This window comes from Ovis aries, chromosome 2 (genome assembly GCF_016772045.2).
Source record: "Ovis aries strain OAR_USU_Benz2616 breed Rambouillet chromosome 2, ARS-UI_Ramb_v3.0, whole genome shotgun sequence".
In the NCBI taxonomy this organism is placed as follows: domain Eukaryota; kingdom Metazoa; phylum Chordata; class Mammalia; order Artiodactyla; family Bovidae; genus Ovis; species Ovis aries.
Window position 1 is genome coordinate 212,997,797 of NC_056055.1, and position 15,208 is coordinate 213,013,004.

Consider the following 15,208-nt stretch of genomic DNA (forward strand, 5'->3'; position numbering starts at 1 on the left):
ACCATAAAATATGTATGTTAACTGTTTGTAGATGTTAACATTTTATTCAGTTGTTGAGTGGTGCCCAGTATTTTTCCTTGTGATCCATGTGATTATTCTATAATGGAAGGAGCAAGAATGTAGATAGTCTATAGACAATTGATGTCCCTCAGTAGCCTTTGCTCAAAAAGGTGAAGTCACTGCTAAGTGAGATACCATAGTTGGGTAATAGTTCAACCCACTTATTTGCAAATATGGACCCAATTGTTGGCCTGAAGGTAACTCAGACTGGTAACTAAGCTCCAAACTTGTGAACATGTGTGTGTGTGGGGACAGGGAAATTGAAGAAGTGATTGAATAATAAGGTAGAGAGGAAGAAGAGATAATTCTAAGAGAGAACTGAATGAAATCACATGTAAATAAAAACATGTGGATAAGCTTCAATGTGTCATCAGTGGCCACCATGTCATGAGAGGAGTAACAGACTCCTCTTTTCTAATATTTTATTTAACCATATTTTCTTGGACCACAAATACACAGAATTAAGATATTAAAAGTCTTTGTTCATCATATACCATTTCTAAACAGTTATCATCATTTCTCAAATACGGATTATAAGCCATATTGTGGAGCATTCTGCTCATAATAGGCAAATTATTGAGTGCCCCCTGTGTACCAGACTGTGCATTAAGACCTTGCCCTTATGCAAGTATTAGCATATTTTTTGGTAAATCATCAGAAACAGTTGGTTGTTCAGTGTGGTTCAACATTACCCCTGAAGATATTTGGATAATAATGCAGATGTTAGTGTCAGGAACCCTGGGGGAAAGTGGGAACATTTACAATTGAAATTCAGATGTATAATGACTTTTCCCATGAAAAGCAGGACTAGTAGGATGTAAGACAGGGCCTCTAGAGAAACCCATTATACAGTTAGAAGACTAGCAGAGTGGGGCAGACTGTTAATAGCAGCCCACATATTGAAGAGTATGATGATTCCAGGTATCATGTGATACCAGTACTTCCCCATCCACCAACCTGGTTCTCTGTTCTACCTTCAGATGAAGAGAACATTTACTGGAGCTTGAAGTTTCTTTTAATGGAACCCCGTAGGAAAGAGCTGGTGACAAAAGACATTTCCCTGCTGGACAAGCAAGAAAAGCCCAAGAGATTGGAGTCAGGCAGGGTCAGGACCAGTACTGAGAGACACCTCCAGGTTCCCAGGAGATCCAGGGTGTGAAGGTTAAAAATGGAGTGGAAAGCAACCAAGTAGGAGGCCAAAGTTCAAAGGATCTAAAAGAAAAGGACAGGGAAGGACAACATGGGCATCAATTGTTAGGATGAGAGCCAGATTAACCTCCTTCCTTTTCCCTTCCAGACTTGACTCCTACATAAACAAGTGCATACTGTACCAGAGACTTCTAAAGGGAATAATTAGGAACAGAACAATAACAATAACCAATTACATCTATTGAATACTTAATATTATCTCATTAACTCCTTACAACTGATTTTATTTTTCTGGGCTCCAAAATCACTGCAGATGGTGATTGCAGCCATGAAATTAAAAGACGCTTAATCCTTGGAAGAAAAGTTATGACCAATCTAGAGAGCATATTAAAAAGCAGAGACATTACTTTGTCAACAAAGGTCCGTCTAGTCAAGGCTATGGTTTTTCCAGTAGTCATGTATAGATATGAGAGCTGGGCTCTAAAGAAAGCTGAGCACTGAAGAATTGATGCTTTTGAACTGAGGTGTTGGAGAAGACTCTTGAGAGTCCCTTGGACTGCAAGGAGATCCAACCAGTCCATCCTAAAGGAGATCAGTCCTGAGAGTTCATTGGAAGGACCGATGTTGAAGCTGAGACTCCAGTACTTTGGCCACCTGATGCGAAGAGCTGACTCATTTGAAAAGACCCAGATGCTGGGAAAGATTAAGGGAAGGAGAAGGGGACGACAGAGGATGAGATGGTTGGATGGTATCACCGACTCAATGGTCATGAGTTTGGGTGGACTCCAGGAATTGGTGATGGACAGGGAGGCCTGATGTGCTTGCAGTTCATGGGGTTGCAAAGAGTCAGACACGACTGAACGATTAAACTGAACTGAACTCCTTACAACAACCATATAAGGTTGATAACTACAACGAGGCTCATTTTTTAAAAACAAATAATGCTTAGAGAAGTTAGGAAGCAGACTAAAGATAAAGCCTACCACAGAGTAAGCAGAGGCTCAGAGCACTAAGAAACAGGGGATTACTCTAAATATCTTTCTCTCTTTCTTTCATAAATAGACAGTAGCAATGAAAAAGGGAATAATCAGGGCTTTTCCACTGTGTGCTCCATAAGTGAGTCCACTTAAAATTGTGTGTGCTTGTGTGTGTGTATATGAAAAAATAAAGGAAGAGGTAATCAAGAATGGGTTGTCATTATGTCATCATTATTAGGGGAAAAAATGAGAATATTATTTTTCCTTGATATTCTAGCCATCCTAACTTCAGGACTACAAAAATATGCTATAGGCATTAATAGATTACTTTGTTTAAGGAAACACACACACAGTTGCGAGGGTTCCTTGTGGAACCTTGATCTATAGTTACTGAATACATGTGATTTGTCAATTTCGGACATGAATCTCTCCAGTCGTGGCACAAAACCCCAGGCTGGGCTGCAACAGCTAATGAGTATTGCTGTGGGGAGCCACCTTCTTACTGCAGCTGGAGACTCTCTGGGGAGTCCTTGGCTATGATGTCAGTACATGCTGTCAATGGCAGCCCTCCCACTGAGAGTCTCGCTCTCCTTGCCGAGAGAACTAGGAGTCGGTGCTTTCCCAGGACCTTGCAATTACTATCCAAATGTGAGAAAGTGACCTGGAGATCTTGAGGCTAGCATGAGTTCTCAGTGAGTCTTTCACATTTCCAAAAGTCGCCACACGACCAGTGCACTCACCCCTTGAAGCTGACTGAAATTTCCTTCTTTGAGGCTGCCTGGGTTTTGCCTTTGAAGTTTAAACCTGGGAGCAGTTATCTGCCAACCAAGATAAGCACTCCCAGGGCTTCCACGGGCAGCCAGTACTAACAAAGAAGGAATAAGACCTCTGAGTGCGCTTTGCCATCTACCAAGTCGCAGTGGAAAAGAGAGTAATCAGGGTTCTTTCTACAGGGTGCTCCAAGAGTGAATCCAATCAAATTAAAAGAGAGTCAAAGAGAAAAGATAAAATAGCTTCAAAAGAGAACCCACAGCTGTAGACTTGCCTGTCAATCAGCAGGAGTCACAAGCCAATCAAAGGTGAAATAAAAAATTTTGTTTGAAAGAAAATGCATTAGAATCAGTTGCATTCCACCAGAGTAGGGGAAAGAGAAAAAGTCAACCCATACTGGGGGCAGTAAAGCTGATAATCAATCTATACATTTAAGCATATCAGTAAAGATTATATACACCTGACATCCTCAAAGGCTGCTGTCCCTGATCTTAAAAAGTTAACGCAACCAAGAGAATGAACAAAACTCTTAAGCAGTGAGCACATGAGCTATTTCAGTAGACAAATTTAATTTAGCAATTTGTGTGATTATTTTTTCCTCACTGATATAAGGTTATGCTTGCCCATCTTAAAAAGGCAACTAAAGTCTTATGTACCTCAGTATAAGGAATTTTTATGCTTGTTTAAAAAAAAAAAAATAGTGCCCAGGGTAGAATTTTCCAGGCAATACCAGCCAGTCCTTGCTTCAGGAAAGATCAGACTCACTTAAGCAATGGAGGTGCATAAACCTGTGAGCAAGAAAGAAATGAAGGCATGGGAAATCGAATATTGCCTGAATAGAACAAAATTGGTTAGCTTGCTGAAATGGAGAGAGGATAACGTCTGAGGAATTTAAGTGTCAGGAACTTGTGACTAACTTGCATGCAACACCATTGGTTCAGGAATGATACCAGTGAAGGATGCTTACTGAACACAAGCTGAGTCCTTGACAATCCTATGTCTGAGTAGTTTGTAGTTGGTGGGATGGACAGCCTTGTGAGGAATCTGTATCATCTTGGAGTATCAAGTTAAGGGTTTTGAGATAGTGAGATTTTTCTGGATTATTTAGGTGGGCCCAATGTAATCACAAGGATCGTTGAAAGAGAAACAGGAGGGTCACAGTTCGAGAAGGTGACGTGAGGACAGAAGCCGAGGCAGATCTTCAGAAGCAGAGAGAGAGCGGCAAATGAAACACTGCTGAATTTGAAGATAAGAAAGAAACCACAATCCAAGGGAAGCCGTGGACCTCCAAACTCAAGCAGAATAGATCAGCGGATTTTCTTAGAAACCAATCCCTGTCAAATCGTTTTGAACTTCTCAACTCCAGAATAGTAAAAATGATCTGCTGATATTTTTGCTCTTTTACACCACAAAGTTTATAGCTACGTCTTATAGGAGAAATAGGAACTAACACTGTCATCTTCTAAAATCAGTATTTTTTTTTTAATAATCTACAACACTACAGAGTACTCTACAGCTTTTATAAGCAACAGACTACATATAAGCAGAGAGCCATGGGTATATCTTCCATAACCACAGTGCTGAGTGAACATTAAAATAAGAAAGGAACAAGCCTGTAGCTTAATACATATTACAAAACAGTACTACATATTTTGCAATTTTGCATAATTAAAACTTCGACCAAGTTGCTTTTGAGGAGAGGACAGAAATGGGAGTAAGGAGAGAATGGGAGTAAAAGAGAATCAAAAACAACTAATCAAGAGGATATGACTCTACTTTCTGTACTTCAGTTTCAAATATTAAAATAAATAAATATACAGTTAGTCCACTATATTTTAAAATAGGAATTTAAATTCTATCTTTCAAACAATAGATATATGAAGGGATCTGACATTAAATTCAAAACCTAGAAGAAATTATGATTTATCTCACAAGCAGAAGCTCATGGAAATTTACCATATTTTATGGATAAGCAGAGTCAATGCACATTTAGTCTGTATGAAGAAAAATGTCAATTATTCTTCACTAGGCAGTTTTTTGATCCTCATGTTTGCAATGATCACTTTATCCTCTACTCTCTTGCATCCTCTGTTTTTCCTTCTAGAAGTGAAATACATCATTGACCATTTTGTAAAAGTGACAGTGACTCAGTAAGAAAAATTGCTCGTTCATCTCAGTGGAATTTATCCTTTTAAAAAGATCATGTTGATATCTTGGGTCTAAGAATTCTTGACTAATGAATTAACCTGATGACAGTTAGATGAGAATCCTCTGAATCCACTTGCAGGTAAGACCCATAAAAAGAAAGTGTGAAAGAGAGGGAAGGAGGGAGCAAGGGAAAAGAAAACACAGACCTCGTAGCCACCGCCATTTTGGACTCCTTTTTTCTATTTTAATTATCTAGTAATCTCAAGTCAAAAATATTTTTAAAAACACAACAGTAATCAGAAGACTAAAGTATTTTACAGAGCATATCTCGGTTGTAATTGTTAACTATATACCTAAGGAAAATTTTGACCTACTGAAACAACAAAAACCCATCTTCTAGATTTTGAAAAGCTTTTTTTGAGCTTTTTCTTTTTTAAAATTTATTTATTTTTTAATTGAAGGATGATTGCTTTACAGAATTTTGTTTTCTGTCAAACCTCAACATGAATCAGCCATAGGTATACATACACCCCCTCCCTTTTGAATCTCCTTCCCATCTCCCACCCCATCCCACCCCTCTAGGTTGATACAGAGCCCCTGTTTGAGTTTCCTGAGACACACAGCAAATTCCTGTTGGCTATTTTACATATGGTAATGTAAGTTTCCACGTTACTTTCTCCATACATCTCACCTTCTTTTTACTGTAATAATTCTATTTTGTAGGGAAAGGTGAGCCTGGTGAGACTCTGGACAACTGATTTTGAGGAGAATTAGTCACTGTTTATCTTTGTATAATTCAAATGAAAGCAGTTTCCACGTTTTTGTGTATGTATGATGTGTTCTCTTATGTTTGTTTTAATGCTAACTACAAAAGGGTCTCTGTAAAAGGAACCAGCATTAGACTTGCTAAAGAAAAGTCAGTTTTATCCAAACAATGCACAAATGTTGTGGATGGTACCAATAAACTTTTGGAAATAACTTCCTTTAATTTTAAGAGAAAATAGAATAGGAAACTTCCCAGGTAATATATGTAATTCACATTCCTTGGCAGTAATTTGGAAACGTTAAATGTGAGATGGATCCACGCGATGAATCAGCTGTCCAAGGCTTGAAAATTGTGATATAGAGGACAGTTGTCTCTTTCCTTTTATCTCTTATAGCTGAAATGTTCCTCCTCAATCTCACCCAAAAAGTATACACCTATTCTGTTCAAGAAAGAGTAGAGAGAGAATAAAATTCCTCCTGTGTTAGAAAGCAACTCCTGAAGTTCCATGAATAAACATCTCCAGGTAGAGAAAAAGAAAAAATTATCTTGTTTTCATTTCATGAATTTCCAAGCAATGAAAACATAAAAGTTTTATAACCTTGATTGTCACAGAAAACAGGAAAATCCTGAGAGAGCAATGGGTATATTATGTTCAAGATTGAGGCCTCAGTGGAGTCACGGCAATTTCTTCCTACTTTTCACAGAATATGATTGCTTTTTTAAAAAAGTAAATTAATTTTCCAATGTGAGATGTTTTTGTTCTCTGGTGGCGATGATTCTCCTCAAACAAAATGAATCAAATTGCTCATCAACTATGAAAATACTCTTAAAAACATTCTGACAAAAAGAGAGATAAGTCACAAATATTATCAGTCACTCTTCTGCACAAAGAAGTGACCTCAAGTATACTTAAGGAATAACTAAAAAAGGAAATCCATTGGAAATGTTTTTATCATTTTTAAAACTAGATAATGGGTTTTTTCTTCCTTTGTTTGAACCAGCATTCCTACTGAGCACACTTATTTTCCAATACAGATTCCATTTCTTCACAAGTCAAAATTCAACTTCAATAGTTCCTACACTCTTTCTTTGGGGATCAACACTTGATGGTGGTTATACCTATCCTTGAATTATTTTCTAGCATGTAACCAAATGATCTTAGCAGCTCACTTGAATCTGCATTTCATTTGCATTTGGAGCTCCTTCTTTGTTAGTTATAATAAACTATTATATTGCAATTCAAATAGATGTATTCTATCTAGGCAATGTCCATGAGTTTAAGAAAAAGCTCAGAAAATTTTAGTGTGCAATAAGAATGTTTCACAGTCAAAATTATGAAAAATTGACCTTTAATTATTTTTCAGGTGATAACAGTACCCTGGTAAGACAATTGATTTTAACAAGGTGTATGATTTGAATGGTACAAGCATTTTACTAGTTGAGAACTTTAAGCTGTTGACATCTGTTGACAGATCAGAATTTGAGGAATGTTTAGAATTTGCTACATGAAAGATATATCATCTCTTGCTTTGCTATTCACTTTGATCAACTGAATTCAAAAATGTAATAAGCAAAGGAGAGCAAAGCATTATCTTAGAAAACATAAAGATGTATATAATTTTTCTGTGGAACTCTTATTTTATAAAATAAGTATCTTGGTTTTTCTCTCTCATTGTCCTTTTACATCTATTGTTTAGGTTGGTGTTTTCTAATTATACCTAGGTAATTAAACTTTTAACTTATATAATATAATCTTAGTGAATAAATTTCCATCTCAAAATATAATAAAATCAACTTCAGTTTTATTTTAAAGTCTGATTTCTCTCCCTTTCTGTAGCTTATGCCCTATGCAGTCTGAATTCTGTTTCCATGTCTAGTTTCTCTCAGAATAAATTTAGAGTCACACTACTAATCTTTGTATATCCAAAGACCATGGCCATTTCTTTATCTTTTCTTTGTTTGTCTTCTATGTTTCATATTAAAATTTCAGCACAATTACAAGTTATTCCCTCAAACAAGTTTTCCAAACTTTCCAAATATTAGGCACCCTTTTCTTTATTTATTCTTTTTTTTTTTTTTTTCTTTTTTGGTGACACAGAGTGGCATGGGGGATCTTAGTTCCCCAGCCAGGGATTGAGCCCATATGACCGACAGTAGAAGTGTGGAGTCTTCACTGGACTCCCGGGAAGTTCTGTGCTGTACTTTCTAAAATCTAATGTCTATAATTACTCAGAGGAGGCTGCATCCGGAGTAGGGATTAAGCAGTCTCTCCAATATCCAACAACTCCATAGTATCAACCCAAGCCTTAGGGCCTCCTTTTGATTCCTTGCATTAGTCTTTAAGACAAAATTGTCAGAAGTTTGCAGAACCCTTTGGCAGTCTGCATTATTTCTGTTTCCTTTTAATCTGGTCTATAACTAACATGTTAGCCATACGCAGGCCTACCTGATGGTCATACCCTGGTCACAAAGAGGCAGACATGCCTGAGTGACTAACATTTAAAATTATCATTATGTTGTAAATACTATAGTACAATAAAACATGCTCTGTTTGGAAAGACTAAAGGAAGGAAGTGGCTAAGAGAAGACTTGGGGGCAGAGGGAGGATATTAATATATGTGCCTGAAATTTCTTCTTCTGCTCTCTGCACAGCATGAAATTTCTTCCCTTCCTTGTCTCATTACTCGCTGGGTCTCAGCTTTAGTGACTGAAGTCTGCCACCTGCAAGCTCGGGTCTGCCCAGTTTTAGTAAGGCTGGTGTCAGCCTCAAACTGTCTGAAATTGGTCAGACTATTTGAGCTTTAAACACCCTATTTTCCAATGAGTTCCAAAAAGAATTTTTTTTTTTCTTCCAAGTCTAAAGTGTAGGTTACTGATTTCTCTCCAGTTCCTCACTGAGCCTGAAACCTCACCCTGGCCCTACCCTTAGTATACTTGCTTGAGCCATGAAATTTTTTCTAGCTTTTGCCAATTTCCTCTTTGCTGTTGAAACAAGATCCCACTCCCATATCCTTAAGCATTGGCTAAGACCTAGCTCCAAATCCGATGGATTTTCTGGCCTTTAAGAAACCTCTTGCCTTACCATAACTGGCATCAATTTTAACAGCTGGCTATTACTAACTCCAAACATAGTGGCTTAACCCAACATATTTATTTAGCTCACAATTCTGGGATTGAACAATTTTAGGCTGGGCTTAGCTTTAAAGCTATTTAGTCCTCAGCTGTTCACCTAAGTATTTCCTCCAAAAGATTGACCTGGGCTTGTTCTAATGGCAAAAGCAGGAATTCAAGGAAGATGAAAGAATTCAAGGCCTTTGGAGAGCTAGACTGTACTGACACACCATCACTTCTGTCACACTCTTTGTAGCAAAACAAGCCAGCTGAGATCAATAAATAGGGAAATTCATGAAAGGAATGACAAAGTTTTATTGAAAATTATGTCACTATATGAAGGGCTGAAAAGTTGGGGAATTTTTTATAGTCAATATATTACGTACTGCTCAAAAGTATCACGGGGTGACTCTTGATTACTGAATGACTCATTCTGGATGACTTTGGACACTAGTTCTGGTGTAATTCCACCTAAAGTCACAGTGCCCTTTTTGGATACCATATTTGAACTTATTTCTTCTACCTCTTAGAAGAAAAAAAAACTGCATCATCACTGGTTTATCTAATTTTGAAACTTCCAGTCGAACTCACTCCTGGATTTATTGTTTTCCCCAATGTACTTTTTCTTACATATGCTGTTAGCTAACTGTCAAGCAATAATTAAACATGCTTATATTAATATTTGGTGGGTTTTATTTTCTCCTGTGGAACACCACCTTAGAGAATTTGGATCAGAAGTGCTTATGAAAAACTGAGTCAATCAAGGCAGCCATTTGTCAGAATGAAGAGCCTCAGTAATTAAAATAGTAGTCTTTTGGCCCATCTTAAAGTATTCTGACATACTGTTCTCCCTACACTAATATCATTTCTGAGGTATATTTGGAAGTTGTCATGTATAAATATTAAAGATCAAGGTGAGGAACCAATAGTGGTTTCTTATCTTTGGGATAGCCAAAAACAGCAAATTTCCCTAAGGATATAGAATAAGTTTCATTATTCAAGCAAAATCAAAAATTAAAAAAAAAGTAGGGGGGGTAGCTTTTGTATTTCTGGTGGCTAATTGGTGTGCCATCAATAACATAATTAAATGACCACAGACTTACTGAGTTGCAACTCTACCTGAGCAACTGTATGTATTAAAATAAAATAAAATAAAATAAAATAAAATGAAAATATGTTAACAGTTTTTATTATATTAATAGCTGTCATTTTTTCAGCAATACTTTGAGCATTAATGGGGCTTCCCTGGTGGTTCAGCAGTAAAGAATCTGCCTGTAATGCAGGAGTTATAGGAGTTGCAGGTTCTATCCCTGGCTCAGGAAGATACCCTGAAGGAGAGCATAGCAACCTACTCCAGTATACTTGCCTGGAGAATCCCACGAACAGAGGAGCCTGGTGAGCAACAGGCCATATGGTCATAAAGAGTCGGACACAGCAAAAGCAATTTAGCACGCATGTTAAGCATTAATGTAATTTTTCTCATTTAATTTTTACCACCTCATGTTGGGATCCTCCCAACCCAGGAATCAAACCCAGGTCTCCCTCATTGCAGGTGGATTCTTTACCAGCTGAGCCACCAGGGAAGCCCAAGAATACTAGAGTAGTTAGCGTATCCTTTGTCCAGCAGATCTTCCCGACCTGGAAATCTAACCGGACTCTCTTGTATTGCAGGCGGATTCTTTAACAACTGAGCTATCAGGGAAGCACCCTCATGAAATAGTTGTTACTATAAGCAATTTGCATATTAGGAAACTATGATTCTAATAACTAATTTTCCCAAGAGGTATGTAGCTCTTAAATCTGGGAATTTGAAGTGCAGGCTACTTAACCTTTATACCTGTCCTCTTAACCATTGTATTAGAATGCTAATTTCACACTATATTATAATTCTGGGTTCACAGGAGCTATGAAAAACTGAAAGTCTTTTCATATTGATTCTTTTCTGGCTTGAACTGAATCTCCTATAAGATTCCAAAGTTTCTGGAAAATGAGGAGCTTGCAGGGAGACCAGTTTTACATGGTATGAAAAGCAATATGCTTACTTGTCAGGTACATACATGTGAAAATGAATATGGACATATACACATACATGAATTAAGAATGAAATTTCCATTCTTGATTCTCCTTAGAAATAGCCCTTCTAGGATGAGTAAATTATCTAGCACTATTTATAATTTTTAAGGCTTTTAATAAATTATATATTTTTTAAAATAAGTATTTATATCAAGATAATCATGTTGATTTGAAAACCAAATAAAGAAATTTCAGTTTAATATGAAAAATACTAGTTATCCAAAGTTCTGTTTTTAATGGTAAAAACCTACCAATTAAACAGAGCAATGATGAAAGGGCACAACCTAGAAACAAGCCATGGGTTAAACTACTGAATCATATGACATCCTTTTAATTAACACACTAAAATACTGAATGAACTGGTAATGGTAACATACAGGTGGTGACATTTCAGGGATAAATCCTAATCTAAGGGATTAATTAGCATTTATTCAAGTACATAATAATGGAGTTTTAAACGAAAATGGATCCACTGGGCTTGTTTACTCCCTTTTTAACATATAGAGGGCATTTTAATTATCTGTACTGCTTTTAGTGCATTTCCCAGGTGCTAGAGAAAACATTTTAGTGCTTGAACATAAGATATGAAAAACCAATGTATTTTCTTCATATTTTTTCTTTTTTTCATTCCTTTTAAAAGATAACCATAATCATTTATTTTTAGCAAGTAAAAAATTAAATGTGTATTTAAGCATCCACAGTATTCAGTTCAGTTCAGTTCAGTTGCTCAGTCATGTCCGACTCTTTGCAACCCCATGAATCGCAGCACGCCAGGCCTCCCTGTCCACCAACTCCCAGAGTTCACTCAGATTCACGTCCATCGAGTCAGTGATGCCATCCAGCCATCTCATCCTCTGTTGTCCCCTTCTCCTCCTGCCCCCAATCCCTCCCAGCATCAGAGTCTTTTCCAATGAGGCAACTCTTCGCATCAGGTGGCCAAAGTACTGGAGTTTCAGCTTTAGCATCATTCCTTCCAAAGAAATCCCAGGGCTGATCTCCTTCAGAATGGACTGGTCGGATCTCCTTGCAGTCCAAGGGACTGTTAAGAGTCTTCTCCAACACCACAGTTCAAAAGCATCAATTCTTCGGTGCTCAGCCTTCTTCACAGTCCAACTCTCACATCCATACATGACCACAGGAAAAACCATAGCCTTGACTAGACGGACCTTAGTTGGCAAAGTAATGTCTCTGCTTTTGAATATACTATCTAGGTTGGTCATAACTTTTCTTCCAAGGAGTAAGCGTCTTTTAATTTCATGGCTGCAGTCACCATCTGCAGTGATTTTGGAGCCCCACAAATAAATTCTGACAGTGTTTCCACTGTTTCCCCATCTATTTCCCATGAAGTGATGGGACCAGATGCCATGATCTTCGTTTTCTGAATGTTGACCTTTAAGCCAACTTTTTCACTCTTCTCTTTCACTTTCATCAAGAGGCTTTTGAGTTCCTCTTCACTTTCTTCCATAAGGGTGGTGTCATCTGCATATCTGAGGTTATTGAGATTTCTCCCGGCAATCTTGATTCCAGCTTATGCTTCTTCCAGCCCAGCGTTTCTCATGATGTACTCTGCATATAAGTTAAATAAGCAGGGTGACAATATACAGCCTTGACGTACTCCTTTTCCTATTTGGAACCAGTCTGTTGTTCCATGTCCAGTTCTAACTGTTGCTTCCTGACCTGCATAGAGATTTCTCAAGAGGCAGGTCAAGTGGTCTGGTATTCCCGTCTCTCTGAGAATTTTCCACAGTGATGCATAAAAAGGATATTGTTCCACATCACTACAAAAAGCTTCTTTGTTCATTTAGTTGGTTGTATAGTACTCCATTGTATGGATGGTAGTACCACATTCTTCATTTAACTAATTCTTTATTGATAGGCCTTTTGGTTGTTTCTGAACTTGTTTTTGCCTTTTCTTGCACTTTATTTTATAGTCCCACCACAATAATGGCTAATTTAAACATAAACCATAGAGTGATCCTGAAAAGATGGCAGCAAAGTAATGAATGTGTCAAAGACTGAGGGTCAGGTCAGGTGAGGCACCAGCGAACCGTCTTAACAGGGCTCTTAAAGTTGCTGGTAGCTTGGAGCTGCTGCTGATAGACCACAGGATGGACCTTGAAACCATAGAGCCTTGACACAATCTGGTTGGTGCACCTCTTTGGTCAGTACTTGGGTGTACCGTGAAGAGCATGTAAGGGAAACCAGTGCCAAAGTAGATGCCATCCATGTGTTTGTGCCTCAGTGACTTATATGTGTACACATCCAAGCATTTGAGGCAGTAGAACTTACCATGGCCTCAGTTGGGATGTCTGAAAGGCCACTGGGAAGCATTGGTTGGTTTCCACAGTACACACAGGCTCAGTAGCCAAAGTCTTCCTGTTGGTACTCTTCCAACATCTGAGCAATGCCACAGTTGATGAGGATGTATTGCTATTCAGTCACTAAGTTGTGTCCAACTTTTTGTAATCCTATGGACTGCAGCACACCAGGCTTCTCTGTCCTTCACTATTTCCTAGACCTTGCTCAAATTCATCTCCATTGAGTCAGTGATGCTATCTAACAGTTTCATTTGTTGCCGCCACCTTCTCCTTTTGCCTTCAATTTTCCTAGCATCAGGGTCTTTCCAATGATTCAGCTCTTCACATCAGGTAGCCAAAGTATTGGAGTTTCAGCTTTAGCATCTGTCCTTCCAATGAATATTCAGGGTTGGTTCCTTTTAGGATTGACTGGTTTGCTCTTCAAGGGACTCTCAAGTCTTCCCTAGCACCGCAATTCAAAAGCATCAATTATTCCTCAGTACTCAGCCTTTCTTATGGTCCAACTCTCACATCCATACATGACTACTGGAAAAACCATAGCTTTGACTATAAGGACCTTTCTTGGCAAAGTCATCTCTCTGTTTCTTAATACACTGTCTAGGTTTGAAATAGCTTTCTTTCCAAGGAGGAAGTGTCTTTTAATTTTGCAGTGATTTGGGAGCTCAAGAAAAAAGTCTGTCATTGTTTGCACTTTTCTCCCCTTCCATTTGCTATGAAGTGATGAGACCAGAAGCCATGATCTTAGTTTTTTGAATGCTGAGTTTTAAGCTAGATTTTTCACTCTTCTCTTTCACCCTCAAGAGGCTCTCTAGTTCTTCTTCACTTTTTGCCATCAGAGTGGTATCAGCTGCATATTTAAGGTTTTTGATATTTCACCTGGCAATCTTGATTCCACCTTGAGTCATCCAGCCCAGCATTTTGCATGAGGTACCCTGCATGGAAGTTAAATAAGCAGAGTGACAATATACAGCCTTGACATACTTCTTTCCTAATTTTGAACCAAACCATTGTTCCATGTCCAGTTCTAATTGTTGCTTCTTGACCTGCATACAGGTTTATCAGGAGACAGATAAGATGGTCTGGTATTCCCATTTCTTGAAGAATTTTCTACAGTTTGTTGTGATCCACACGGTTAAAGACTTTAGCATAATCAATGAAGCAGAAAGAGATGTTTTTTTCCTGGAATTTCCTTGCTTTCTCCACCATCCAACAAATGTTGTTAATTTGATCTCCTGTTCTTCTGCTTTTTCTAAACTCAGCTTTTACATCTGGAAGTTCTCAGTTCATGTACTGCTGAAGCCTAGCTTGAAGAATTTCAAATATAAAGTGAGGATATAGCAGGTGTGGGTCCATCTGTAAAGCATTTTTTGCTGCCTATTCAGTCAGGTCATTCTTGTTGGTGTTGTTTTCCAACTCCATTACCAGCTCCAGGTTCAAGATCATATGTAGTCTATAGTGAGGCACCTTCTCATTGAGTCCAGTGACACTGAGTTTATCCTAGATGTAGTCTTCATCCACTAAACCGAAGAATTCATTGCTAAGGAGCCCACAGAACCAGGAAATCCAGAATACCTCCTCTGAGCTGCTAGTGTTCATGTGACTGGACAGGAGCTGGGACCAGGGAGCCTAAGGGTGGGGTGGAGGAGGGGGCAGAGGGAAAAGAAGTTTCTGCTTCCAAGCAACCATGGAGATGGCTACAACACAGCCTGCAGACCCAACTGCAGTCTCTAATTTTTTTATATTGCAAACAGTAATAACCCAGGATCTCACCTGCTTCTTTTAAGTCTACTGCATTGGCAGGCAGGTTCTTTACCACTAGCACCACCTGGGAAGCC

At 38.3% G+C, this 15,208-nt stretch overlaps 1 pseudogene; it reads right to left on the reverse strand.

Annotated features, from left to right (window-relative positions):
- Window positions 1-13,082: 13,082 nt before the first annotated feature.
- Window positions 13,083-14,969, reverse strand: LOC101108114 (casein kinase II subunit beta-like; annotated as a pseudogene).
- Between the last annotated feature and the right edge of the window lie 239 nt (window positions 14,970-15,208).